Raw genomic sequence first — 27,538 nt, 5'->3', positions numbered from 1 at the left:
TCGCCACGTTGAAATGAGCATCCCGGAAGCATCTATCAAATGGCAATGTACTCCGCAAGGAGCCAGATGATGGGAAGGGGAGTGAGAGGGAAAGGGCGGGTAGCTGTTGGCAAGTGATCGGCTGAGCACTTGTTGGTAACCTCCACCCTTCCTTCTGCTGTAGCCCCCGCCCCTCCTCCCCTCCCAGCACCTTCTTTGAGGCTCAGAGCCTCAGGCCCTTGCCCAGATCCTCTGTACCTATTGCGTGGCTCTGCTAGAGTCTGTGACATTCATTATAAGAGATGTTTTCAATTGTCCCAACCGTATTTCTTTTCATTGGAGTTACTATGTCGCTCGAAAATGTCACATTTCTTTTTCAAAGAAGATAGCTTTAAAGTCAGAAAATCTACCTTCACATTGAGATTTCTCAATCGTATTAACTTACTAAGAATCTTACCTCAACCCCATGAGACCTACAGTATGGACTTTCTCTCTCCGAGGCAGCCAACATGATTGTGCATGCGCTTGCGCTTGATGGCATTTTCAGGCCAGGATTTTGTTATTACTTCTCATTTATTAAAGGCTGGCCCAGGGCTGGTGTTTTCTCACTCAGCTGAAGAACATTCATCTCCCCTCTTGCTCACTCTCAACATAAAGGCTCAGAGAGGCATCCAATGGACCAGAACCAGTCTTTTGTATTTGTTTACTGTACTTCAACCTGGCTTTTCTTATCTTAAGAGCAAGCGTTGTGCTCTTAACCAATAGATCTCACTGGTTCCAGAACCGGTGAATTGCTTCTGTCAGGTCTGTGCGGACCTTCTGAAGAGCGATGCACGGTGGGAGCTGACAGCTGAGGCGTGCTGATCCTGACCTCCTTCCCTCGGCAGAGAAATTTTCAGTCAGCCATGAGACTGTTCTTTACATTTTTCTGGGGATCAGCGAGTTGACAGGTGGTTTGCAAAGCCCAACATGATCCTCATTTTTCTAAATCATTGTTGTTCCAGCTCTAGGGTTTTTCCCCCCTGATATTCACGTGGACTCCTGTTTAACCAAACCTCCCACTTCCACAAGCTAATAAAAGTGTCACGCAGATTGTTACAAAGAACTATTGTTATTTACAAGTCTACATGTTCTGTGAAATCAAAACATAATAAAGTGACTTTTCAGTGTTGACTTTGTTGTTTTAATCTTGTGATGTCTTGCCAAAGCCTCTGGTGAAAAGAAATCCCTGCAGGTTCTGGGAATCATTCCCTTGTCTTTCTCAGGATCACACTCAACACAACTTGATCAAGGGGTGTCTTTCAAGTTTGTAAAGATTTTCAGGGAAGACCAATGACCTACCTTACTGATAACTAGTCTAGTGCGTGAGTGGGTAAGACATTTAGTGGACTGAAAAATTATTCCAGGTTTCCACCCTATGTCCCCCTGTGGTTATCATGCAAGGGCCTGTGCCCTCTTGGTGCCAGTATGCTTTGGCAGTGCTTGTAAGTCTCCACAGCAGCCAGACACCCCCCCACCCCAGGACTTCTTTGAATCATTGCTTCCCATGTATGTGCTTGCTCCGGTCTGAAATGATAGTTTCAGCTTGATTAAAAACATACAAAACCCCTCTCTCTTTTTTTTGAGATCTGTGAATTCTGATTGTGTATGCTGCTTATATGCATGCAGTGAAAGCTCAGAATATGAAACCTCCCCAGCAAAGGAAACCCATCCCCATTTTCTCCTCCCTGATGAACTGTTTTGGGGTCGACCTAACTAAGCAAGGTGCTTACTCTGCACTATAAGCACCCCAAGGTGGCTCCACGGTCAGACTGCTCACTCTCTCTAGGATTCCATTGTTCCTTCCATGCTCAGATGGTCTGAAGAAGAGGTGGTGTCCCCTGTGTCTGTGTGTTTTGCAAAGGGCATTTCCCCCAAACATTTCTGCCTGAACATTGTCAATGACATTTCCCTGTACCTAGCCCTTTGTGTAAGAGGGCTGTGCTGCTCCTTGTAGGATCTGTAGAAGCTACCCTGGCCCCTACCCATTAGATGCCAGAAGCAATTCCCCTGTTCCCCAGTTGTGACAACCAAACGTGTCCCCAGACATTGCCAAATGTCCCTGGTGAGGGAAGGAGGTAGCAAAGGTTGAGTGAAACGGCCATTTTCAGTTAGAAATGCCTCACTGGGAATATTAGTTTAATGGGATGAGTTCTCAGTATGAGTGTATCAGACCAGTTGGGAAGGAATCTTTTGGAAAAGATATCGTATTAGAACCCCTCACATCGTGGGCGAATGAGACAGGCTGAGACTTAAATCTTACTTAGGCTGTGTGTCCCCGGAAGGAGGAAAGTTTAGCAAAGGGAAACAATAATGTGGTTTTAGGAGCTGGCAGCAGAATTCTTCTTAGGAACTCCCCAGTTTCACAACACTCAGAAGGAAAAACAAGCCCAAGATACGGCCTGGAAGGCGGAGGAGTGAGAATGCTCTAGCTCTGCCTAATATAGTTGAGTAATTTTTAGTTTCTCAGGACAGAAAGGAGGGTGATAACAAAGATAGAACACTGAAAGATGTAGGAAGTCTGAGTTTAAAGCAAAGAGAGTGAGAATTTCCAGTTTAAGGTGGGGTAGGGGATCATCTGGAGGGCTGTTCATTGAAAGAACCCCCAACACACACACACACACACACACACACACACACACACACAGCCAGATGTCCCTATCCCAGGTAACACTCGCCTTGTATGGGCGATATTTTAGTGGCAGGAAGGAATTAGGGTGCTGTCCAACATGTGCCAACGAAGGTGGGAAGGGGCAGCACAGGCTGGATGCAAGACCGGGCAGAGTGCAGAAAGAAAGAAGCCTGGGTGATTGGCCAAATAAAGAGTAACCCCAAGGGCTGAAGAATTTGGGGCAGATAACTGGCTGAAAGGATGAAGAAAGCCTGTCTTCTTTTACTTGATGAATTTTCATGGGCCAAACCAATCACTTTCATCGCCCATAGAAGTGAAGAGCAGATGAGAACCACTTGGATGAATAACTAACTGTCTGTTCCCTCATGCTACTATGTACTTCTAGACAGTAGAGCAGGACTGAAATCCAACCAACATGATCAACTGACCAGACTGTTTTTGGACCCTTGATTTTTTAATTTCCAAGTAGTGACTGGCCCCGTGAAAGCCTCTGTGCTTGAGTCACAGGCTCTGGGTTTCCCCAGGCCGTCCACCCAATCCTATGGTAATAGGATTACAGTCTTTCCTACATTCCACAAATGAGAGGACTCACATTACTGCCCGTAAATCCAATTCAAATCATAAATGATGAAGATGCATCCAGGATCTGCTTAGTTGGGTTGCTCACACTGGTTACTTCAGCAGAGGCTGGGAAGCTTGGCAAACCCATCTGTAACTGTGTAGGCGCTTCCTGGAGGTCATACACCAGCTGAACAGCAGGAAACACAGAAAATGACATCTGAATTGGAGCCTCTAAAAGCCTATCTACCCATGTAAACTTTGTTATCTGCCTCTTGAGCATTATTTTCCAATAGTAATGATGGCTTAATGAAGGACCTTGAACTCTTAATCGTCACCATGAAGTCATGCTTAATCGAGACAAATATTCTCAGCATAATAATACAACTAGAAGGAGCAAGGATTAATTTCCCTGTATGTTGCTGTAACTATAAACAATATCTCATCCTCTCAGCAACTCTCATATAGCATGATTGAAATCCAGTTGGATGAATAAATAACTCTATCTCTTCCCTCATCTTATATAATAAAAGGCTAATATGCAAATTGTCCCCTCAACTGGGAGTTCAACCAGAGGGTGGGGCTGGCTGGCCAACTGCCCATGCCCCCCTGACCCTCCCTGCTGGCCCAGCCTGATCAGCCGATTTGGGGTGGGCCAGCCGGACCCCACCTATGCACGAATTCATGCACTGGGCCTCTAGTGAAATAATAAGCACTAGTGTTTTTTTAAGTGTTGCCACCAGCCCTTGCAGATTTTATTAGAATCATGATTCAAAGATGAGAAAGTTCCCTATTCTACAATATTTGGTAACTGGAGTAAGAATTACTCAGTTGACTGTCTATACAGACAAATGCATTTGACTTCTTCTGGTTATTAACCATGCACTCACTGGGATTTTTTCTTTTTTTCTGAACTGACTGAATAATTGGGTCAAGATGATCCCTCTGGTTTGCCTTTATAGACATATTATTAAACAGTTTCTGAAACTTATGTTGTTCTGTCATATGGATGTGGAACTTCAGCAGAGCAGTGAGGTTCCGTGACACTTCCAGGATCCCGAGAGCAAGGATTCATGGAATCAGAATGTCACATCTGGAAGGAACAATGCACATTAAGTTATTCCAACCTCCTCACATTTGATTCATGGGAAAACAAAAAGAAATTTTATAGTTTGGACTCTGTTGTAAGCCAGGCACTGAATCATCTTCAGGGAAGAACAGTCATTATTCACCCAATCAGTCTGTATTGAACATCTCCTGTGAGTCAGCTGCTGTGCTACATCCTGGAAATGCAGCAGTGAGTAAGACAAGTGCCCTTGCTCAGAGCCTCTGGGAGGGCAGGCATGGAGCATGCACACTCTTACTTTACAAGTCCTTCCACATGCATGATGGAATTTAATCCTTAGAACCACCCTTAGATATAAATGTAATTATCCTCTTTTTTGAAATGAGGCAAGTTTCAGAAAGATTTAGTAATTTGCCCAAGGTCATAAAAAGACTCATAAGAGGCAGAACCTGGCCTCAAATATCTATCTCCTAACTGTCATTCCAGTGTCCTTTCCAGTATCTGGAGATCCCTCTGATTAAAACTCAGTGAGAAGTGTTCTTCCCAATGGGCTGTTGAAAATTACTTCGTTGGTTTCATGACCATATTCCCCAAATGTAAACGAGGACCGGTGCACTGCAAGGAAATTTCTGGTTTCATTTATGTGCATCCCAGACAGCAAGTTATATGTAGGTACACATTTAACAAAGTCCTACCAGGGGGCAAGAGACTTGTAGTTATGCAGATAACAATGTACTTTCATTTAAAATACATTAGTTTTGAGATTCTCCTAGAAAATTTGACATACCTCATCATAAATCTACTTTATCATGTGTTGATCCAATACACAATTGAAGATGGTTCAAAAATATTATGTATCAACTCAAACATGGCATGAACCATGATTTATTTATTAAGAGTTTTCCCCAAACTCTTACCTAATGTTTGATTACCCAGATTGAATTAACATGTCAATAATTTAAAAAAATATTTTTCATATGTCTTGCCCTCTTACCCGTGTTAACGATGGGGGACGGGGGTGGGCACGAAAGACACCTACTAAGAAAGGCTCCTGGTGGCTAACTGGGCTCACATATAAAAAGCAGAGCCTAGCAGGCATTTCTGCATAAGGGTCTCTCAGGCAAACTGCACTCCTGGAGAGACCTCTGTGCTAAACTGCAGGCCTGCACTGTGTTCCTGCCCGCCAACTGCACTTCCTGGAGAGACCTCTGTGCTAAACTGCAGGCCTGCACTGTGTTCCTGCCCTCTGAGCCAGCCCTTATAAAGGTTTCCTGGAACTATTTCAACCAATAGGATTGGGGCTTTCCCCATCCAATCAGAACGCACAGCTCTTCCTGGATTCAGAGCTCTCATTTGCATGAGGATGGAGGGGTCTCCTGTCCACATAAGCCAGTTCCCCTGGCTAGGGAAGCATGCTTTCCCTGACCAGGAAGCAGACCAGCATAGAGCTGCTTAGCTAGAGAGGGACCCTGAAGAGGGGCCTGGCACACCTGCAAGGAGCTGTGTAGCTGGAGAAGAGCCACATCACAACTGAGCTAGTCTCCACAGCGGTGCTGTCCTCACAGCCATGCTGTATCACTGTTGAGCTCTGTACTGAATAAAGTTTCCTTCTTCACTACACCCCACATTGAGACTTCCTGTTGGCATTGGATTGGCACCAATGACCATTGGTTAACACCAGGAAGAAGAGAGACAGTAAAAATTTTCTTAGCAATGATGCCAAAGAATTATTATTTTCCAGAATTGTATTCAAATGTAACCATATATTTAAAAATATTTTTGAAGGTATAAAATATATGTAAATATGATATGAGCATCTATTAGCAATAATATTTTCACCTTGTTTAACATGAAGTATGCTGGGTCTTTCTCTCCATAAAGCAAACTGGGAAGATTTGTATAATCCTAGTTTATTAGATGTTATTTGTAGGAGTGACAGGTGACCTCTCCTCTATATTCTGATCTAGAAACAGCCCAGCGGATTGGAACAATTCATGCTGCTGTCACTGACCTTCAGTTGATCTCTAATGGACTGCTCACTCAGTCCAGCCTTGTGGTTATGATTGTTTGTGATGGTGGCCAAATCAGCAAAACAAACGTCTCTTCAGCATGTAAGGAACCAAAGACAAGTCCTTACATGAATAGCTGATGTGTGTAAGAGAGTGAGAGAGAAACTTTGTCTAAAGGGAATCTTAAGTGACAAGTCAGGGGAGACGGTGGAGAATTTTTATTACAATTACTCTAGAAGTATGTGGAATAGATTTACACTCATGTTTATTCACGAGGAAAAAACTGTCCCCAGATATGCATTTTAATTTGTGAGAAAGCTGCTAGGAAATGTAAGATCATGAAGAAGATGGTCCTTAAAATAAATAAATATAATCGAGGGGGAATGTAATCCTGCCTAACATGTAATTCATTTTTTTGGAGCAATAGAGTGAGATTATGTCCAAAAGCAATTTTCCTACTTCGTGGACATGTAAACATTTTTCCTTATAACTACTGCATCGGAATCAGATCTATGGGTAGATTATATTACCAACTATGGCTGGGTGGGGGAACAATTCACCCACAAATGTCATTTTCTTTTTATGGTCCTTAAATGGGGACCCTCATCAATGCTACCTGGAGATTAAGAACCTATTTTAGAAAATTTTCTTTTAAAGTGAGTGAATATTATTCAGTTTTATTCCTTAATCCAACAATTATTTTATTCAACAAACACCTGGCACAATTTTTCATCTATCAAATATTTTTCCCTGTATTGGAGAAACAGCATTGAATAAGGTAAATGAAACAAATGAGACTTCTATTTCTGGTAATATGGCAGACTAAAGATCCACAAAAGAAGCCTCTTACTGCAAAATCCCTACAAGTTTGACATCGGGTAAAATAAGCATTCTTTGATATGGATAAGTGAACTCTTTCTACCTCTACCCTCAAATACAAAAAAGCTCTAAAGGCCAAAAATGAAGAGGAAGCTGAAAACGCGAGCTTTGGTAATCTTCCTTTCTAGGAGGTTGGTTTCTCAAGGCCCTGTCAGTGCAGAAAACAAGGTCTTGGGCTTTGTTACAGTGAAGGATTGGAATAAGGAAGCACCACTCCATCCCTTCCCACAGAAAGTCGGAACCTACATTTAATAAAGGAAAAATCTGAGCACCAGCACATGGAATAAACTGGGATCTAGTTTGTTATGAAATGGGATTAGGGTAGGGAAAAGTTAATTAATGAATTAGTTAATTAATTAGAATACATTTACAGCTCTGACCATTTACAGCTACCAGCCTCTCCTCACCTTAGCTTGATGTTAGAATTACATAATGTGTATGCTTCAGAAATTGTGTACCCAGGAAAATAACGTTAAAAGAAAGTAGCCTCAACAAAACAAAACATGACAGTTCTAGATTAAGGTGCCAGGCAGATGCAAGAACAAAACTACTTTGAGAGTCACATTTTTAACCAGGCTGCAAGGATTTTCACAGACAAAGCTTCACCAAACCTGAGCTCATAATCTACAATTACAAAACACACCAAAAAGTAAGCCATCAAGACTGAGCATTACAGGAAAAACAAACCATAAATTTAGACTCCCAAGAATAGCAGATGATACAATTATTATTCATAGACAATAAAACAGATCTGCGAGGCATGAAAAAAGAAAATTTTAAATGGAATAATAAACATGAATAAGATGTTTAATATTTAAAGGGAAAAATTAAGCTAAAAGATATTTGAAAAAATAAAAAGTACATCCATACATGAAAAATATAACCACTGATATCACAAACTTAGTGAGTTTCTGCCTGTGGCCACAGCAGAGGAAACAATGTTAAAGTCTTTTCTCCTGCTGCCATTGTGCCTAATTCAAAGTTGCCCGAAGAGCTGCAGGAACTCTTCATTAAAGGTTTGAACTTTAAGATAACCAACCAGAGACTAGGGAGCCATTTTCAGCCAGGGGAACACTCACAGACCTTGTGGTAATGAAAGATCCAAACACCACGCGTTCCAGGAGTTCTGAGTCCGTCACGTATGCCACTGTGGTGCAAGCAGACATCGCCATGGATGCAAGGCCACAGGAGGCAAATGGCAGCGTTTGGAACCAAAGATGGTTCCAAACCGTCTGAAGAGAAGGTGTCAAAGGCCAGGGGCCCAGCTACCTATATAATAGTGGCATTCAATGAGACACTGAGGAACATCATGGAAGGGACTTTGAGCAGAATAGGAAGACTGCGGTGATTGAATTTATCAATGACTAAGGCAATGACTAGAGGAGAGGCTTGCCTTTATCACCCTTGGTCACCGTGATAACCCCATGGGAAGACTGTTATTCAGAAATACCATGCCATGAACAGCCGTCACTGTGAAATAAGGAGAACCCTGGATAAGCAAGAGAGGGTGAGAGTCTCATCCAAAAGTGGTTCTGAAAACTGGCAGTGGTTTGTGGAGGCAGTTTTAGAGGGAGTGACAACTTGAGTTATGAAGGAAACTTCAGTGATCGTGATGGCTTTGGTGGCAGCCATGGTGTTGACGGGTATAGTGAATTGGGTAATTATGAAAGCAGTTTTGGAGGTAGTGGAAGCTACAACTTTGGCAATTACAATATTCAATCTTCAAATGCTGGATCCAGGAAGGGAGAAAATTTTGGAAGCAGAAGCTCTGTTTTTTATGGTGGTTTAGGTCAGTACTTTGCCAAACCCCCAAATCAAGGTGGTTATGGGTGTTTCAGCAACACCAGTAAATATGGCAGTGGCAGGAGATTTTAATTATGTCCAAGAAAGAAAGAAAAAAAAACCAATCAGAAGAGGAGAGACAGAGAAGTGACAGAAAAACTACAAGTTACAACAGGTTTCCAAACAGTAGCAAAACCTAACTGCTACAGGAGATATATGTTAGAAAATACTCCTATGGCTCCCACAAAAATAAGGAGTATTTATTACTAATTATAAAACAGGTATTTTATTTTCTGTTCTGTGGAAAGTGCAAAGCATGCCAACAAAATATTTAATATAGAGGGGTTTTTTTGTTCACTTGTTGCTGATTGCTAAATGTAATAATGTGATCATGAAGCTGATTAAATGTGGTTAAAAAAAACTCAGTGGTACACAGAAAAGTAGATACAACTAAAGAGGTTAGTGAAGTGAAATATAGATTTTAAAAAATTACTCAGAATGCTGCCCAAGATATAAGGAAATGGAAAATATGAAAGGAGGTAAAAGAGATGTAAGGTAGAATGAAAGAAGAGAAAAAAATGAGAAAGATGAGCATTTCCCAGACTGGATGAAAAATAGAAACTTTCAGATTTAAGAAGCAGAAGTTCCAACTGGGATAAAGAAAATAAATACACACCCAAACATATTGCATACAAAGTACAGACTAAAAGAAAAAAAGAAGTTATCAAAAGTAGACTTTTCCAAAGCAATGATAGAAAGAAGAAGATAATGGAATAATATTTTTTAAAACCCTGAAAGAAAATATCAATCTATAACTGTATTCATCTGAACAAGGTAAAATAAAGACATTTTTAGGGGGATTTCAAGATGGTGGTGGAGAGATATCAAATTATACCACAAAGCCACCATAATCAAAACAGCCTGGTACTGGCACAAGAACAGGCATATAGATCAATGGAACAGAACAGAGACCCCAGAAATCGACCCAAGCCATTATGCTCAATTAATATTTGACAAAGGAGGCAAGAGCATACAATGAAGTCAAGACAGTCTCTTCAATAAATGGTGTTGGGAAAATTGGACAGAAACATGCAGAAAAAATGAAACTAGATCACCAACTTACACCGTACACAAGAATAAACTCAAAATGGATAAAAGTCCTAAATGTAAGTTGGGAAACCATAAAAATCCTAGAAGAAACCATAGGCAGCAAAATCTCAGACATCTTGAGTAGCAATATGTTTATGGATACATCTCCTAGGCAAAGGAAACTAAGGATAAAATAAACAAATGGAACTACATAAAAATAAAAAGCTTCTGAACAACAAAAGAAACTATCAACAAAATGATAAAGGAGCCCACTGTGTGGGAGAACATATTTGGCAATGATACATCTGATAAAGCGTTAATATCCAAAATATATAAGAACTTATACAACTTAACAAAAGGAAGACAATCCAATTTAAAAATGGACAAAGGACCTAAATAGACACTTCTCAAAGTGGACATACAGATGGCCAAGAAACATACAAAACAATGCTCAAAGTCACTGATCATCAGAGTGATGCAAATTAAAATGACAATGAGCTATCACCTCACACCTGTGTCAGAATGACTATGATCAACAAATCAACAAATGACAAGTGCTGGTGAGGATGTGGAGAAAAAGGAACCCTAGTACACTGCTGGTGGGAATGCAGACTGGTGCAGCCATTATGGAAAACAGTATGGAGTTTCCTCAAAAAATTAAATATGGAACTGCCAGTTGATCCAATGATCCCACTTCTAGGAAAATATCCTAAGAAATCAGGGCATGTGTGGGATACAAATGTTTTTCTCTCTCTTCCTCTCTCTCTTTCTCTCTTTCTCTCTCTCTCTCTCTCTCTCTCTCTCTCTCTCTCTCTCTCTGCCTCTACCCTTCCTCTCTTAAAAATCAATGGGGAAAAACTATCCTTGCATGAAGATTAACAACAACAACAACAAAATACAAAAGATCAGTGAAACCAAATGTTGGTTCTTTGAAAAGGTTAGCAAGATTGGTGAACCTTTAGCTAGACTCACCAAGAAATAAACAGAGAGAACCCATATAAATAAAGTCATAAATGAAAAAGGTGAAGTAACAACTGACGTCACAGAAATGCAAAGGATTATAAGAAAAACTAGAGGCCCGGTGCACAAAAATTTGTGCACTCGGGGGGGGGGTCCCCCAGCCCGGCCTGTGCCCTCTCGCAGTCTGGGACCCCTCAGGAGATAATGACCTGCTGGCTTAGGCCTGCTCCCGGGTGGCAGAGGGCAGGCCCAATCCCTAGGTGCAGCCCCTGGTCGGGCTCAGAGTAGGGCTGATTGGGGAGTTGGGGCGCCGCCCCCTGTCATGCACAGAGCAGGACGGATGGGAGGTTGCGATGCCACCCCTAGTCACGCTCAGGATACGGCCGATTGGGGGGTTGGGGCACCGCCCCCTGTCACACTCAAGGCAGGGTCGATAGGGAAGTTGCGGCGCCACCCCCTGTCATGCACAGATGAGGCGGTGGTACTGAGGGACATCTCGTCCGATTGGGAGCTGAAGGGGCCACCCTCGAACTTGGTAGAGGAGAGCGTCTCCCCGGGCTCCAGCACCACCAGGGCCAGGGTCTCCGTGGAGCTGTCCGAGGCGCAGTGCTGGGTGTCCAGGCTGTTGCTGCTTTTGTGCAGGATGGTGGGGAAGCTGGCGGAAGTACTACTCTCCCCACCCTCCTCTTCCTCCTCATCTTCCTCCTTGTCCTCCTGCTCCTCCTCCTCCTCCTCCAGGCTCTGTAGGTGCTGCTGGCTGCCCACGTGCTCCTACGCATGCAGCTGCTGCAACTGGTTCTGGGCATTGTAAATGGAGTCCATCCAGCCCTGGCACAGAGCCTGCCCGCTGGCCTGGAACGTGTAGGCCCCCACGGCGCTGTGGAACTTGTTCAGGTAGATGAGGAGGAAGGAGCCAGGGTCCCCCAGCTCCTGGCACACGATCTTGTCCACCAGCAGTGGTGGCCTGAAAACCCTGGTCCCCTCAGCCTTCTTCACTGCCTTGGTCACTAAGAGTAGGTCCGTGAAGAGGAAGCAGTACACATCCATCTTGCTGTCCTTTCCCTCCTTCATCATCAGGCTGCCCTCCAACATCAGCTGATGCGTCTCCTCTGGGGAGGCACCAGGGATGGGCACGGTCAGGTCCAGGTGCAGAAATTCCTTCAGGAGCTTGTCCACCTTGTCGTTGCTACCCTCCACCACCTCGTAGGCGTCCATGCAGCTCACCACGGTGGCCAGCTGCTGCCGCTTCTGTCGCTGCCGCATGCACGCGTTCACGTGGTGGATGAAGCGCTCCACGGAGCTGATCATGGTGATGACAGCCTCCTTGGCAAGTGGCTCATCCCTCTTCCTCAGCACCGACTTGAGCAGCAGCGGGTACTTGGTGAGCCGCTGGTGGGGCTTGGCGAGCATGTCGCTCAGCTTCAGCCATTGGCACTGCTGGTGCTTCTCGGCCCACATCACCTAGGCCGGGAAGAGGTTGTCGCGCAGCAGGCTGCGCATGTACTCCATGCAGCCCTCCTCCTCCATGCAGTATCGGATGTAGGGCTTGAAGAGGGAGCTGAACATCTTGAAGCCTTTGAGGAGGTCCCAGGCTGCAGCAGCCCCCCCGTGCACAGCGCCTTCTCCACCATCGGTGCCATCATGATGCCCCACAGCCCGCAGTGCAGACACGTGATCTTGGGGATGTTGCTGAACAGGAGCGGGTCTTGGAGGTGTCCGGACTCCTCCCCAGGGTGACCCTTTACCTGGGAGTCCCCTCTGCACCTGAAGGGTGCATAAACACACAGGGCTTCGATCAGGCTCCGCTGATCCCCGGGCTGGGAGGCCTCGTGGCTCCGCTGATCCTGGGGCCCTGAGGCCTCTCGGCTCTGCTGATCCCAGGGCAGTGAGGCCTCTCTGCTCTGCTGCTTCAGGGCTGTTTGGCTTCGCTCCACCGCTTGGAGCCTGAGTATGCAAATTAACCGCCATCTTTTAGCTTCTATAATTGAAACATTGTATCTTTTGGAGCTGTTGCTTCAGGAGCTCAGAGCCCCGTAGCTGCAGGCGGGGAACCTTGGCTTCCTCCATGCTGGGGCAACCAAGCCTCTTGTTCTCAGCTGCCTGGCTGTCGGCTGCCATCTTTGCTGGCAGTTAATTTGCATATCACCCTGATTAGCCAATGGGAAGGGTAGCGGTCATAGGCTAATTACCATGTTTCTCTTTTATTAGATAGGATAGCATGAACAACATATGGCAACAAATTGGACAACCTTGGCCAAATGGACAAATTCCTAGAAATATACAATCTTCCAAAACTCAATCAGGAAGAATCAGAAAACCTGAATATACGAAAAACAACTAACGAAATTCAAGCAGTAATTTTAAAAAAAACAACTTTCTTCAAACAAAAGTCCTGGTCTGAATGGCTTCACAGGGGAGTTTTACCAAACATTCAAAAAATTAAGACCTATCCTTCTCAAACTATTCCAAAGAATTCAAGAGAAAGAAAGACTTCCACTCTTTTTATGAGGCCAGTGTTATCATAATTCCAAAACCAGATAAAGACACTAGAACAAATGAAAATTATAGGCCAATATCCCTGATGAACATAGATGCCAAAATCCTCAACAAAATAGTAGCAAACTGAATCCAGCAATACATTAAAAAACTCATACGCCATGACCAACTGGAATTTATTTACGGGATGCAAAGCTGGTATAATTTCCACAAACCAATAAATATGATACATCACACAAACAAAATGAAAGATAAAAATCACACAATTATATTAATAGATGCAGACAAAGCATTCAATAAAATCCAACACCCATTTATGATAAAAACTTTCAGCAAAGATATCATACTCAATGGGCAAAAACTAAAAACATCTCCCTTAAGATCCGGAAAAAGACAGGGATATCCACTCTTGCCACTCTTATTCAACACAGTACCAGATGTCTTAGCCACAGCAATCAGACAAGAAGAAGAAATAAAGGCATCCAGAATGGAAAGGAGAAAGTAAAACTGTCATTATTCACAGAGGACATGGTACTGTACATAGAAAACCCCTAAAGTCTCCACCAAAAAATTAGTAAGTCTAATAAATGAATTCAGCAAAATAGCACAATACAAAATTAATACAAGAAATTGGTGGCATTTTTATACACCAACTAGAGGCCCAGTGCAGAAATTCGTGGATCGGTAGGGTCCCTAGGCCTGGCCAGCATTCAGGGCCAATTGGGGCCTTCCTTCCCCCAGCTGCCGGCTGCCAGCCAGGGCCTTCATTCCGCACCACCCCCTGATGGTCAGCGCATGTCATAGCAAGTGATCGAACTCATGGTCAGTAGAACTCCCAAGGGGACAATTTGCATATTAGCCTTTTATTATATAGGATAACACTCTCAGAAAGAGAAACCAAGAAAACAATCCCATTTACTATTGCAACAAAAAATAAAATACCTAGAATAAACTTAACCAAGAAAGTAAAAAGCTGATACCCAGAAAACCATAGGACAATGAATAAAGGAATAGAAGAATATGCAAACAAGTGGAAGTAGAAACCATGTACATGGATTGGAAGAATTAACATAATTAAAATGTCCATACTACCCAAAGCAATCCATGGATTCAATATAATTCTTATCAAGATACCAATAGTGTATTTCACAGACTTAGAACAAATATTCCAAAAATTTATATGGAACCACAAAAGACCATGAATAGGTACAGCAATCCTGAGACAGAAGAACAAAGTTGGAGAAAACATGCTACCTGGTATCAAAATATATTACTAGGCTATAGTAATAAAAATAGTATGGTACTGGCATAAAAACAGACATATAGTCAATGGAAAAGAATAGAGAGCCCAGAAATAAATCCATACCATTATAGTCAATTAATATTTGACAAAGGAGGCAAAAACCTACAATGGGATGAAAACAGTCCACTCAATAAATGGAGTTTGGAATATTGTCAGATATATGCAAGAAAATGAACCTAAACCACCTTCTTACACTATACACAAGAATGAACTCAAAATGGATTAAGGATTTAAATGTTAGACTCAAAACCATAAAAATCCTAGAAGAAAACATAAGCAGTAAAATGTTGGACATTTCTCATAGCAATATTTTTTCTGATATATCTTCTCGGGCAAGAGAAACAAACAAAGAAAAATAAACAAATGGGACTATATCAAACTGAAAAGCTTTTGCACAGCAAAGGAAATTATGAACAAAACAAAAAGATAACCCATTGACTGGGAGAACATATTTGCCAATGATATATCTGATAAGGGGTTAATATCCAAATTTATAAGGAACTTATAAAACTCAACACCAAAAACAGACAAACAATCCAGTTAAAAAATGAACAAAGGGCCTAACTTTACACTTCCCCAAAGGTGGCCAATGACATATGAAAATATGCTCAATGTCACTAATGAGAGATGCAAATTAAAACCACAATGAGATATCACCTCACACCTTTCAGATGGCGATCATCAATAAATCAACAAATAGCAAGCATTGGTGAGGATGTGGGGAAAAGGAACCCTTGCTCAGTGTTGATGGGAATGCAGACTGGTGCAGCCACTGTGGAAAACAGTATAGAGTTTCCTCAAAAAATTAAAAATGGAACTGCCGTTTGACCCAGTGGTTCCACTTTTGGGAATTTAACCAAAGAAAGCTGAAACACTAATTCAAAAGAATATGTACATCCTTATGTTCATTGCAGCATTATTTACAATAGTCAAGATTTGGAGGCAGCCCAAGTGTCCATCAGTATATGAGACGATAAAAAGGCTGTGATAGATTTACACAGTGGAACACACTCAGCCATAATAAAGAAGGAAACCTTGCCTGGCCAGTGTAGCTCAGTGGTTCAGCATCGACCTATGAACAAGGAGGTCACACTTCAGTTCTTGGGTTGTAAGCTTGATCCCCAGTAGGGGATGTGTAGGAGGCAGCCAATCAATGATTCTCTCTCATCATTGAGGTTTCTCTCTCTCTCCCTCTCTGAAATAAAAAAATATTTTTAAAAAAAGAAGAAATTCTTACCTTTTGTCACAGCATGGATGGACCTGGAGAGCATTGTGGTAAGTGAAATAAGCCAGTCAGAGAATTACAAGTATCATATGATTTCACTGACATGTGACATCTAATGATGAAAATGAACTACCAAGCAAAATAGAGACAGACTTGTAGATAGAGAGCAGGCTGACAGCTATCAGTGGGTGCGGTTTAGGTGGTGGTGGTGGTGGTGGTGGTGGTGGTGGCGGGGGGGAAGGGGGGGTGGAGGGATTGAACAAAGAAGAAAAAAAGAGACAAAATGCCTGGTCTCAGAGAACAGTGTGGTGATTTCCAGGGGGAGGTGGGATGGGGAAGGAGGATGAGAGTATAGTCCAGATAAATGGTGGTGGAAGGAGACTTGCTTGGGGTAGTGAACACACAATACAGTGTACAAATGATGTGTTGCACCTGAAACTTGTATAATTTTGTTAACCAGTGTCATCCCAATAAATTTAATAATAAGGAAAATAAAAACAAATGAAAAACATTTAACCATTCATGTAGGACAGCGGTTCTCAGCCTGTGGGTCACAACCCCTTTGGGGGTCGAAGGACCCTTTCACAGGGGTCACCTAAGACCATCGGAAAACACATATAATTCAATATTGTTTTTGTGATTAATCACTATGCTTTAATTATGTTCAATTTGTAACAATGAAAATACATCCTGCATATCAGATATTTACGTTAGGATTCATAACAGTAGAAAAATTATAGTTATGAAGTAGCAACGAAAATAATTTTATGGTTGGGGGAACCACAACATGAGGAACTGTATTAAAGGGTCTTGGCATTAGGAAGGTTGAGAACCACTGATTTAAGGCAATAAAAAGGTGACTTGAGTCCCAACTGGTTTTGCTCAGTGGTTGGAGTGTTGCCCCTTGTACTGAAGGGTCCTGGGTTCAATTCCGGTCAAGGGCATGCACCTCGGTTGCAGGCTTAATCCCCAGCCCCAATCTGGGCACATGCAGGAGGCAACCAATTGATGTGTCTCTCCCCTTCCCTTCCACTCTCTCTAAAAATCAATAGAAAAATATCCTTGGGTGAGGATTAACCAAAAAAAAGGCGGGGGGGGTGGAGGTGGGGGGACCTGAACAGGAAACAGTAGAGAAAGAGATAAAAAACAAATGTAAAAACCTGGAGGAGATTGCAGTAAGGAGAGTTAGAGTACAGGTAGAAGGAGAAAGATTTGGAAGAAGAAAATGAAGATTAGGAGCTAATGGAAACTTAATTAAATATTTTAAACTAGAGGCCCAATGCACGGAAATTTGTGCAAGAGTAGGCTTTCCTTCCCCCAGCTGCCGGCACTGGCTTCCCTCCTCCGGCCGCCAGCAGGCACCCGGGACCCAGGCTGGCTTCCCTTGGGCTGCCTGCAGCTACCCAGGACCCGGGCTGGCTTCCCTCCAGCCCCAGCTTTGTCAGGAAGGACGTCCGGAATGACGTCTGGAAGACATCAGTCTAATTAGCATATTACCCTTTTATTATTATAGATGGCATTGAGGGCTCAGCTGAGAGATCAGAGAGAGAATGACATGCTTGAATGCGTAGAGGCTGAGCAGCAGGAGCAGCTGTTTGCAATAAGCAAAATTTGAAGATTGACAAAGTGAGTGCAGTGTAGATGAAGGGATGAGAGACTCTGCGTGCTGGCCATGCAGCATTTCAAGGGCCAACCCTGGGATTCTGGCTGATGTGGTAAGGAAACCTGAAGAGAGCTGGGATCCTATGAGATTAGAAAAGATTAAAGACAAAGGGTTTCGATGAATCCTAAGAGAATGAGAAACTAAAGGGCAAGAATAGGAGCCTAAGAAATTGTCCTCAATGCAAGGAAAATTACGACATCAGGTTTTGGAAATAAGGCTGTATAAAGAGATGAGTTCATGGTTTGGCTTTGGGAGTAGAGTTCAAAAATCAAAACAGAATGAGATTATGGCCAGGAAAGTATTTCCTAAGCTGTAAAATACTAATCCTTTTTATATATTGTTTTCATTATTTTTGGAATAGATGTGTTGAGGAATTCTAGGGCTTACCTGGTGCATGAATTATCCCTGTGGACACTAAGGTTGTCCAAGATGATAGCAGGGGAAGGAAGGGCTAGGAAACTTTCTATGTTTATTAGGGAACAAGATACCAGTGGATGACAGGGAAGAGAATAGTCCACCCTCATGTTGGACATGGACCTAAATAGAAGGTTGGTTTGTTTTAAAAAGGCATTGTCCTAGCTGGTTTGGCTCAGTGGATAGAGCATTGGCCTGTGGACTAAAGAGTCCAGGGTTTGATTCCAGTCAAGGGCACATATCTGGGTTGGTGGACTTGATCCCCAGTCAGGGGTGTGCAGGATGCAGCCAATCAATGATTCTCCCTCATTATTGATCTCTCTCTCTCTCTCTCTCTCTCTCTCTTTTCCTCTCTGAAATCAATAACAATATATATTTTTTAAAAAGGTGTTGCAGAATAATCTGGGAAACAGCTCTGTGGGATGAGAGAAATACTCCCTGGGCATGGGGGAAAAACCTCCACTTGATAGATGTTGAAGGCAATATAATCATCAAGAATGTTCAAGAAAGACTCTTTTGATGGCAACAAACAGAAATCCACTCAAAATAGCAACACACACACACACACACACACACACACACACACACACACACACAGCAGGTCACTTTAAGAATTCAGAGCTCTGACAGAATTTCTGGACGGGGAGCAAAGTTCAGCTGGACTTCAAATGAACTGGCATTTGTTTCTAGAAAGACGTTGGAGACTAAGGCAGCTGCTCTTCACTTTTCACTCATGCTGATGGCCCCTCTGCTTTTCCCTGTAGTTCAGCTTTCTCTTCCTCTTTCTTAGCCTCTTCTTTCATGTGCTTAAATTTCACGTGGCCCAACATGATTACTGACTCCAACTCTTCCTCATAACCTCACACTCTCACACCCTGTCCCTCTCTCTTCCCAGGTTCAGCAAGAGAAAGAAATGAATTCCTTCTCACCAGGCATGTCAAGGGACTCTTGCCCCCTCTGGATTGGTTGCGTAGAGGTCAGGTGTCTCTTTTCCTGGGAAGCATCCTAGGGTTCAGGTCCACTCGGCAGAGGCAGAATGGAAATGTTGGGCGTGTGTAGCTGAAGAGGAAAGTCAAGACTTCATTAATCCAGAGGTGGAGGGGGTATGGGAAGTCACTTAAGAAATCCATAGTGAAAAAGACCCAAGAGAAGTTTGGCAGAGGATAGAGAGCCCAAGGAAGAGGATGAAGTGTTTGGGTAGCAGGGGCTACACCTTGGGTGGCCATGGCAGATCAAGGAGGCAGGAGTTGGGCTACAGACAAGAAGGACAGGGCGAGGCTGCGTGAACACTGTGTGGGATACTAGACCACGTTAGCCCCGAGGCTGCATTCCCAGCCTTGAGGGAACCAACTGGCTCGCCCCAGGGCAAGAGTCCTCCAGCTGAGCAAGAAGCTATGGTAGGATGGCTGGAGTAGTCTGGCCTTTCAAAATGTTCCTCTTACACATAGAGGAGAAAGGATGCTGGGTAGAGCAGCAACCCTCCATCCTGCTCCACTATGCCAATTGTTGGAGCACAGGTCCTCTGACGCCGGGGATTAGATGAAGACATGAGAAGTTGCAGGCATATACTTTATTGTAGACCGTGTAGCCATTGCTACTACAGGAGCCATCAGGCAGAGTGTTCCTCAAAATAGCCCCACAAAAGCAGCCTCACAAAGTGGCCGCACAAAGCAGCCTCGCACCAGCTGGTCAGTAGTAACATATACAGACTCAAACAGAAGAGGCCTCGTGCCAATTAGTGACACTCATGCTATCCTATATAATAAAAGGGTAATATGCACATCAAAAGGAGGAATGACCAGTCACTATCACGCGCACTCAACACAGGAGCTGTCCCCTGGTGGTCAGTGTGCTCCCGCAGGGGAGCGCTGCTCAGCCACAAGCTGGGCTGACAGCTGGCGAGCGCAGCAGCCCGCTCCGAGGCAGGGCTAAGGATGTCCCACTGTGTCTTAGGCCCGCTCCCCATGGGGATGGGCCTAAGTCATCAGTTGGACTTCCTCTGAGGGCTCCCGGACTGTGAAAGGGCACAGGCTGGGCTGAGGGCTCCTCCCTGGCCCCCAGTGCATGAATGTCATGCACAAGGCCTCTAGTACTAACATAAACAGGTTCCATAAGAGTGCACTTGTGCAGTACATATATTGCTACTACTGAATCATTTCCCTCACACCTGTGTAGGACAAAGGGGCCTTGCACCTAATAATACTGCTGTGTCCTCGCTGGCACACATGCGTATGGCTAATTGGCCTTGATCATCCAGCGTACTCTGATTAGGGTTCCCACACCCTCAAAATTCAGAGTCTGGAAATCTCTTTGAAAAGCTGAACTAAGGCAAAACAAGAAGTCAGTTGTCTTCACAGTGTGAAGTGGAAAGTCAGCTGTTGGTTCTGATCCTTGTTGGTTCTTGGTGATGATGCTCACGTGTTCAGAGGTTTAAGCTCATTGAAGTTGCGCACTCAGAAGTCCCCAGGCCAGGTTCCTCCAGCTACGGCCAGCTGGCTGTTCAGCACCCCTGCTGCTAACAGGCCCGCCTTTCTCAGGGCCTGAGGCTACTTATGGTGTGGCTGCTGTTCCACAGAGTTATTGCTTCCAAATATCAACATAGAAACAGAATGGGATATGTGGGGGCAGAGGTAAGAGAGGGAGGGAGGGGCGCACTGGTGATAAAACGTGGCATGTGGAAGGAATGAGGAGAGAAGCACCAGAAGGAAACTGCCACCGCAGTCTGGAAAATGAGCAAGAACGAGCACACGGTTACCAAAACACTGTCCATTTCCCACTACAAGGAACCCAGAGCTCCTTCTAGGAGCAAAGAAGGGATGAAATAAGCTCTGAATGTTTTGTTGTGCCAGAAAGCAAGGAAGTGATCAAAGAAAGATGGACATGTCCAAAAGACACAGAGTCAGGCTGAATGGGCTCCTGCTAGCCATACGTTGCACAATTTGAACATCAAAATAATGATCATAACAGATCATAACCTCTTGAATAAAATAGGAACTCATGAGCCCGTTCAGATATAAATAAACCCAGTCATAAGTTGAGAGTTGGTGAAGAATAGGATATTTACACAGTGTCAAGATTCTCCCTACAAAATACGTATTAATTACAAGGGGAAGAAGAGTTGCCTGATAGATACACCGTAATCAGGTGATTGAAGTCTTCATTGCCAGTGATTCCACAAATCGAGAGCATATGGTACCTGATGCAATGAGAACTCAGCAATACTTTGGGAGTAGTCCTGAGAAAGATGCATAACCTGAATCTGATCATAAGGAAATACCAGGCAAGTCCAAACTGAAGAACATTCTACCAAGTAACAAATTCTCAGTCTTCAAAGTGTTAGCACGTTGAGCGCCCAGTCAGTCACCGGTGACTGACACTATACTTTCTGTCCGGAAGACAAAACAGGCTGGCGCTTAAGGTGTTAAGGAGTTAAATCTCAAGGAAAGACTGAGAATCCGTCTCAGAGTGGAGAAAGCTGAAGAGACATGACTGCATGCTCTGTGTGATTCTGAAGTAAACCCTTTGACTACAGAAACAGTCATAGGACCATTGGAGGAACTCGAATGGGATTCCTGAGCTGGAGTGGGGAGGATGCTCTGCGTCCGAGGAATGTCCTTGTTTGCAGGGAACGTACACTGAAAGGCGAGGGGGTCATGGGGCAGCACGTCAGCAACTAAATCTCAAAAAGGAAAAAAAACGGGGTTTTGGACTACACTTCTAACTTTTTTGTAAATTTTTGTTGTTTTCAAATGTTTAAAAAAACATAAAATATAAAAATATTAGCCTCTGTGTTTTAAAAAATGGAGCTTTCTTTTAATGTATGTAATGGGTTGAAAGTATCTCCACATCCTGGCACCTGTAATGTGACCTTATTTAGAAAAAGGGTCTTTTCGGATGTGATTAAGAATCTCAAGATGAGAGCATCCTGGATCATGTGAGTGGGCCCTAAGTCCACTGACAGGTGTCCTTATAAGAGACACATAGAGGAAAGACACGCAGAGGGGAAGGCCATGGGAGGCCTGGAGCCACCAGAAACAGGAACAGGCAAGGAAGGCTCCTCCCCTAGAATCTTTGGGAGCGAGCACAGCCCTGCCGACACCTTGATTTTGAACTTCCTGCTGCCAGAACTGTGAGAGAATAAGTTTCTGTTGTTCTAAGCCATGTACTTCATGGTAATTTATTACTGCAGCCCTAGGAAACTTACACAGAGCACTATTCTCCTTTCATTTTGTTTTAACTAGGTAAAGACTGAAACCAACTTGTACTTTCGATGACCTTACCAATTTAGGCTGCGTTAGCCCAAAGTGGGGATGGACATTCATCCACCCCTGAGAAAATGGCCGCCAAATATTGCATTTGACCTTCACATTGACTCCTTGGGTGCCAAAGTGCTGGGCTTGTTGGGATTCTTCCTAAGGCAGTGGTTCTCAACCAGGACATTTGACAATTTCTGGACACATTTTTGGTTGTCATAACTGTGGGGTGGGAGTTGCTTCTCAGATCCAATAGGTAGAGGCTGGGGATGCAGCTAAGTATTCTGTAACGCCCAGGACAATTCCTCACCGCAAAGAACTGTCTGGCCTAAACTGTCACAGTGATGAGGATGAGAAACCCTGTTCCAAGGGAACAATTTTCTTTTTCATTCTGCAAAGAAATGGGATTATTGGATCCTGTGGTAGGACTATTTTAATTTTGGCCCTACTATTTTACATGCCCACCCACAGTATACAAAGGTTCTAATTTGTCCACATGCTTGATAACATCAGTTATCTTTTTTTTTTTAAATAATGGTGATCCTAACAGGTGTGAAATGATATATTGCTGTGGGTTTTATTTGTTGTTCATTGTTTTTGGGTTTTTTTTCATTGGTTTTGAATCATATTTCCTTGATGATTAGTGATGTTAAGCATCTTTTCATATACCTGTTTGCTATTTGCTTATCTTCTTTAGAGAAATGTCTATTCAATTCTTTTGCCCATTTTTAAATCAAGCTACGTGTGTGTGTGTGTGTGTGTGTGTGTTTTGTTTTGGGTTTTTTTTTGCTACTAAGTTGTTATGTTACCCTTTACTGGTTATATGGTTTGTAAACATTTTCTACCATTCCATAGGTTACTGTTCTACTGTACTGAGTGCTTACATTTCAGAATGAAAGCTTTCAGTTTGATGTAGTCCCACTTGTCTATTTCTGCTTTTGTTGCTTATGCACTTGGTGTCATACCCAAGAAATTGTTGCCAAGAGCAATGTCATGAAGCTTTTTCCTATGTTTTCTTGTAGGAGTTTTGTAGTTTCAAGTCTTACTTTTAAGTCTTTAATCCATCTTGAGTTGATTATTATGTCTGGGGTAAGATAGGGTCCAATTTCATTTTTTCATGTGTATATCCAGTTTTTCCAACACCATTTTGAAGAAACTACTCTTTCCTCAGTGTGTATTGTTGGCACCCTTGTAGATCAACTGACTGAATATGCACAGGTTGATTTCTGTGAGAGAACTGTGAGAAAATAAGTTTTCGTTGTTCAAGTCAATTGATTTATTTCTCTGTTTTTATAGACCATACTGTTTTTATTACTGTGTTTTATAATATATTTTGATATAAGAAAGTGTGATGACTCCAACTTTGTTCTTCTTTCTCAAGATTATTTTGACTACATGGGAGTCCTTTGTGATTCCATGAGTTTGAGGATTTTAAAAAATGTTTGTAAAAATTGTCATTGAAATTTTGACAGGAATTGCATGGAATCTGTAGATCACGTTGGGTAGTATGGACATTTTAACACGATTGTCTTCCAGTCTATGAACATGGGATGTCTTTCCAGTTTATTTGTCTTCTTTAATTTTTTCATCATTATTTTGTCATTTTCAGTGCATGAGTCTTCATCTCTTGGTTAAGTTTATTCCTAAGTATTTTATTGCTTTTCATTTTTGTTTGCCTTCCATACTATTTACTAGTATATGTCTCCCAGTGCCAGAAGCCTGTGGCTTACAGTAGGCTATGGGCTATGTGTAAGATGTGGGAAATGAGCAAAGGATCTGGGATTTTTGAAAAGTCCCAGCCTCACACCTTTCTTTAGGCTGGTTTTGCTCTTTACCACTCACCTGTGGAAAAAATCTTCAGGTGACTGCTGTAAGTTGGCTCTGAATACATCTAATAAAATATTTCCATCTCGACGACCAAACAACATTGCACAAAGGGTGCCAGAACCCAAGCCACAAACCCCAGGAGCTTAAGCTCCCACATGAGACACCATGGGAGGAAAACACTTCTCTGACCCAACCACCCTTCTACCCTCCCTGCTTCCTTCTGCTCAGCATTTACTGACCACCACCAATGCAAACATTGTGCTAAACACTGGGAATACAAAAATAAATAAGTTCAAAATCTGATCAGAGGACAGAAAGAGACATTAACTTGTGACGTTTGAGTGCTGTTATAATGGTATCAACAGAGAGAAAATTTTTAAAAAATGTTTTTATTGATTTTTTTTATAGAGAGAGAAAGGGAGGGAGGGAGCGAGGGCGAAGGGAACATCGATTGGTTGCTTCCGCATGCACCCCGACCAGGGTATGTGCCCTGACTGGGAATTGAATCAGCGACTTTGTGGTGCGCAGGATGATGCTCAACCAACAGAGCCACGCCAACCAGGGCCAGAGAGAGAATTTTTGAAAAAGCTTCCTTCACCTGACAGGGAAAATAAATCAGTATCCAGGCATTTCATAGGCGAGATGGAGAAAGCATCCTTCAGAGATAAAACTGAAAAAATATCTCAGTTCTTCCTGCAGCAAACACTGCGAGGTGTGTGGAGTGCCTAATTTTATGATCCAGTGTGCTCTTTAACTACCAGGTGAGCCCTTTCTGAACTAAAAGACACTGAGAGGGCTGTTTTTGAAGGTAAATATTCTTGTGAGTGCTGAAAAACTGCATTTATGAAAACATTTCTTACTGATATTCAAACAGAACTGGTTAGTCTTGCTGGGAACGCCGTAGGCCCCTTGGGTTTGAGGCTGTCAGTGGATATCATCGCAGTGGAGCGAGGCAGAAAGTGAGCGCCTGGGGCATCTGTCATGACTCCCCTTCTTTGATCTCATTTGAACGGCACAGGCAAAGCAGGTAGGTTACCTGAGTGACCCTCTGAAGACATGTCTTTGGCGCTGGTGACCAGTGATTATTGGGCAATCTCTTTTGATACTTTGATTGAAGCAGGTGATTAAAACACCTACTTGCCTATAGCTTGGCTATTTTTAGACTATTTCCTGGCGTCCAAGACCCTGTGCAAATATGGGCGAAGATGCTTAAAGAAGTGAGGAAAGAGAAAGAGGCCCTGTGCAGCCCTTGCATATGAAATCACAGCAGGGCCATTTGAATCGTCGATATCCCTCCTGGTGACAGCTGCAGACACGCGAAAGCCGAGCCAGGGACTGCTCAGCCAATTGAAGTGCCGTGTAGGTTCCCGTTGCCTTCAAGAACCTTTCTGATAAATAGCTCTTGGCCAGCTCCTTATATGGCTACAGACGGCCCCAAGAGGTTGTGATGTATTTGGACACAATCTGATCCTTACTTCTCACGGGTCTCAGGCCTTCGCTTCTGCAGCTGAGGGCGACAGCAGTGGGCTCCAGAGGCTCTCGTACCCTGGCCCCGTGCAGTCACTTTTCCACTGAAGACTCTCCCTTATCTTGAAGAAGAGAGGTGCCTGGCGCTTGTCACACTGTGTAGGGCAGCGGCTAAGATAGTTAGAAAGGAGCTGTGCGGGGAGATCAGAACTGGCAAAGCTGCACAGGAGAGAAGTGGCTCTTCACTTGTTCACCTTGGAGTCTTTGGGACCCACTGAGAATAATTTCATCGGCCCCCATGGGTGTTACAGGCTGGCTCTCCAATGTTGTTTGTTTATTCCTCAGAAGAGCCACACCAGAGGGGGGGTCACTGGTGTTGCCTGGCATCTGCTGCTACAACCCAGACACTTCCCCTCAAGGGCTGTGGCCCTTGCATGTTAGATTTTTTTCTTGTGTATTGATGGAACTCAATGCACAATATATGTTGAGTGAATCAATGCCTGGAGCAAAGACAGAGCTGGTGGCTCATTAGAGTTTTGTTCTTGGATCTTGAAGCAGACAGGATGAAAAATATGTTGTCATTATGGATTTTAGTGAAGTGACAAAAAAGATTAGATCATGTGACATTCCTAAAACTGTCTGTTAATAATGCTACAACACCGGTGCTTATGAGCATGTCAGAAGACAAAAACCCTGTCACAAAGAGGACAAAACTCATTCTGATGTTCGTGTTGCTGTAAAAAGGTGTGGCCGTTGGTCAGTGGTCTTGATGGATGCTGGCACGCCCATCCCCTGCCTCTGGAATCAGTGTGGCCACTCACGCTCCAGTTGCTGGCCTCCATGGACGCACCAAGCCTGTTGCCTCAAACAGCTGCCCCTTTCTAACCTCACCTACAGAAAACCTAAGAGAAAAATACTTTCCGCCTTCTCCAGGTAGACTGTTCTTACTAGAGGCCACATCTTCCCTGAGGAGTATAAAGGAGAGGGGGAAGAAAACTCCCGGGAAAACCAGCATCCAGAAATGAACAGACAACCTTCTTGGCAGCCCGTATTTAACGTGGAACTGGAACTGTGGAGTGAGCGCTGTTCAGAAATGTATACCCAGGAGTGTAACGACCTGTAATATATGAACTGACTTTGGAGTAACCTGTAATATGCTGAACTAACATTGCAACCAGGGGAGCCATTTTTTAAGAATAAAACAACGAGGAAGAATAAATATCACTAATACAGCATGAGTGATATGGGAGTTCCAGCGAACGGGCAATTTTCTCACTCTGACATTAGACTCCAGTCACAGAGGGACCATCTTAGTTGTCACTAACCAGCTTTTGAAAAATAATGTAAAATATAATTTGTTATCTATAAGACCCGGAGGCTTGGGTTGGTGAAAAACCCCACTTGGTGGGGCCCCCGGAGTGTGATAGTAATTAACTGGTCACCGTGGCCAAAAAATCAGCTCTTAACAGGCTCTCTCAGACACCATCACTGGGATGTCCTTGAATGACTGGAGAAAGAACAGGACACTTGCACGGCTGCACCAGTCCTTAATTTCTCTATTTTGTTCATCCATATTGGTATCCATGGACAATTATAAGGTCCCAGGACTCTCTTGGGAGTCCATGACCAGTCCCAAGGGAACTGGTAGGCAGGCCAGGAGTGGGAGCAGAGCACACGATGCCCAGCTGGGGAGCATGACATCATCTCACAGCTGGACGCAGCCTGGATTCCTCCTGAAATTGTCTGGCAGGCCCCACCTGGTCAGGACGGACAAGATGCTCAGAGACCACACATCTTGTTCGTGGGTCTTTTCATCCCGCATTGGCCTTGTCCAACGTCTTCCAAAATAAATGTGTGAGATGTTCATAAGTGACCTTTATAAAAGAGAAGGGGGCCG

The 27,538-nt window shown here is 43.5% G+C and overlaps 1 pseudogene; it reads right to left on the bottom strand.

Moving 5' to 3' along the window:
- Positions 1 to 3,263: 3,263 nt before the first annotated feature.
- LOC102419020 lies at positions 3,264 to 27,463 on the bottom strand (annotated as a pseudogene).
- Positions 27,464 to 27,538: the final 75 nt, after the last annotated feature.

Source organism: Myotis lucifugus, unplaced genomic scaffold (assembly GCF_000147115.1).
Source record: "Myotis lucifugus unplaced genomic scaffold, Myoluc2.0 scaffold_301, whole genome shotgun sequence".
NCBI classification, from domain to species: domain Eukaryota; kingdom Metazoa; phylum Chordata; class Mammalia; order Chiroptera; family Vespertilionidae; genus Myotis; species Myotis lucifugus.
Note: the sequence above shows the minus strand (reverse complement) of the source record. Positions and strands in the feature narration are given on the sequence as shown.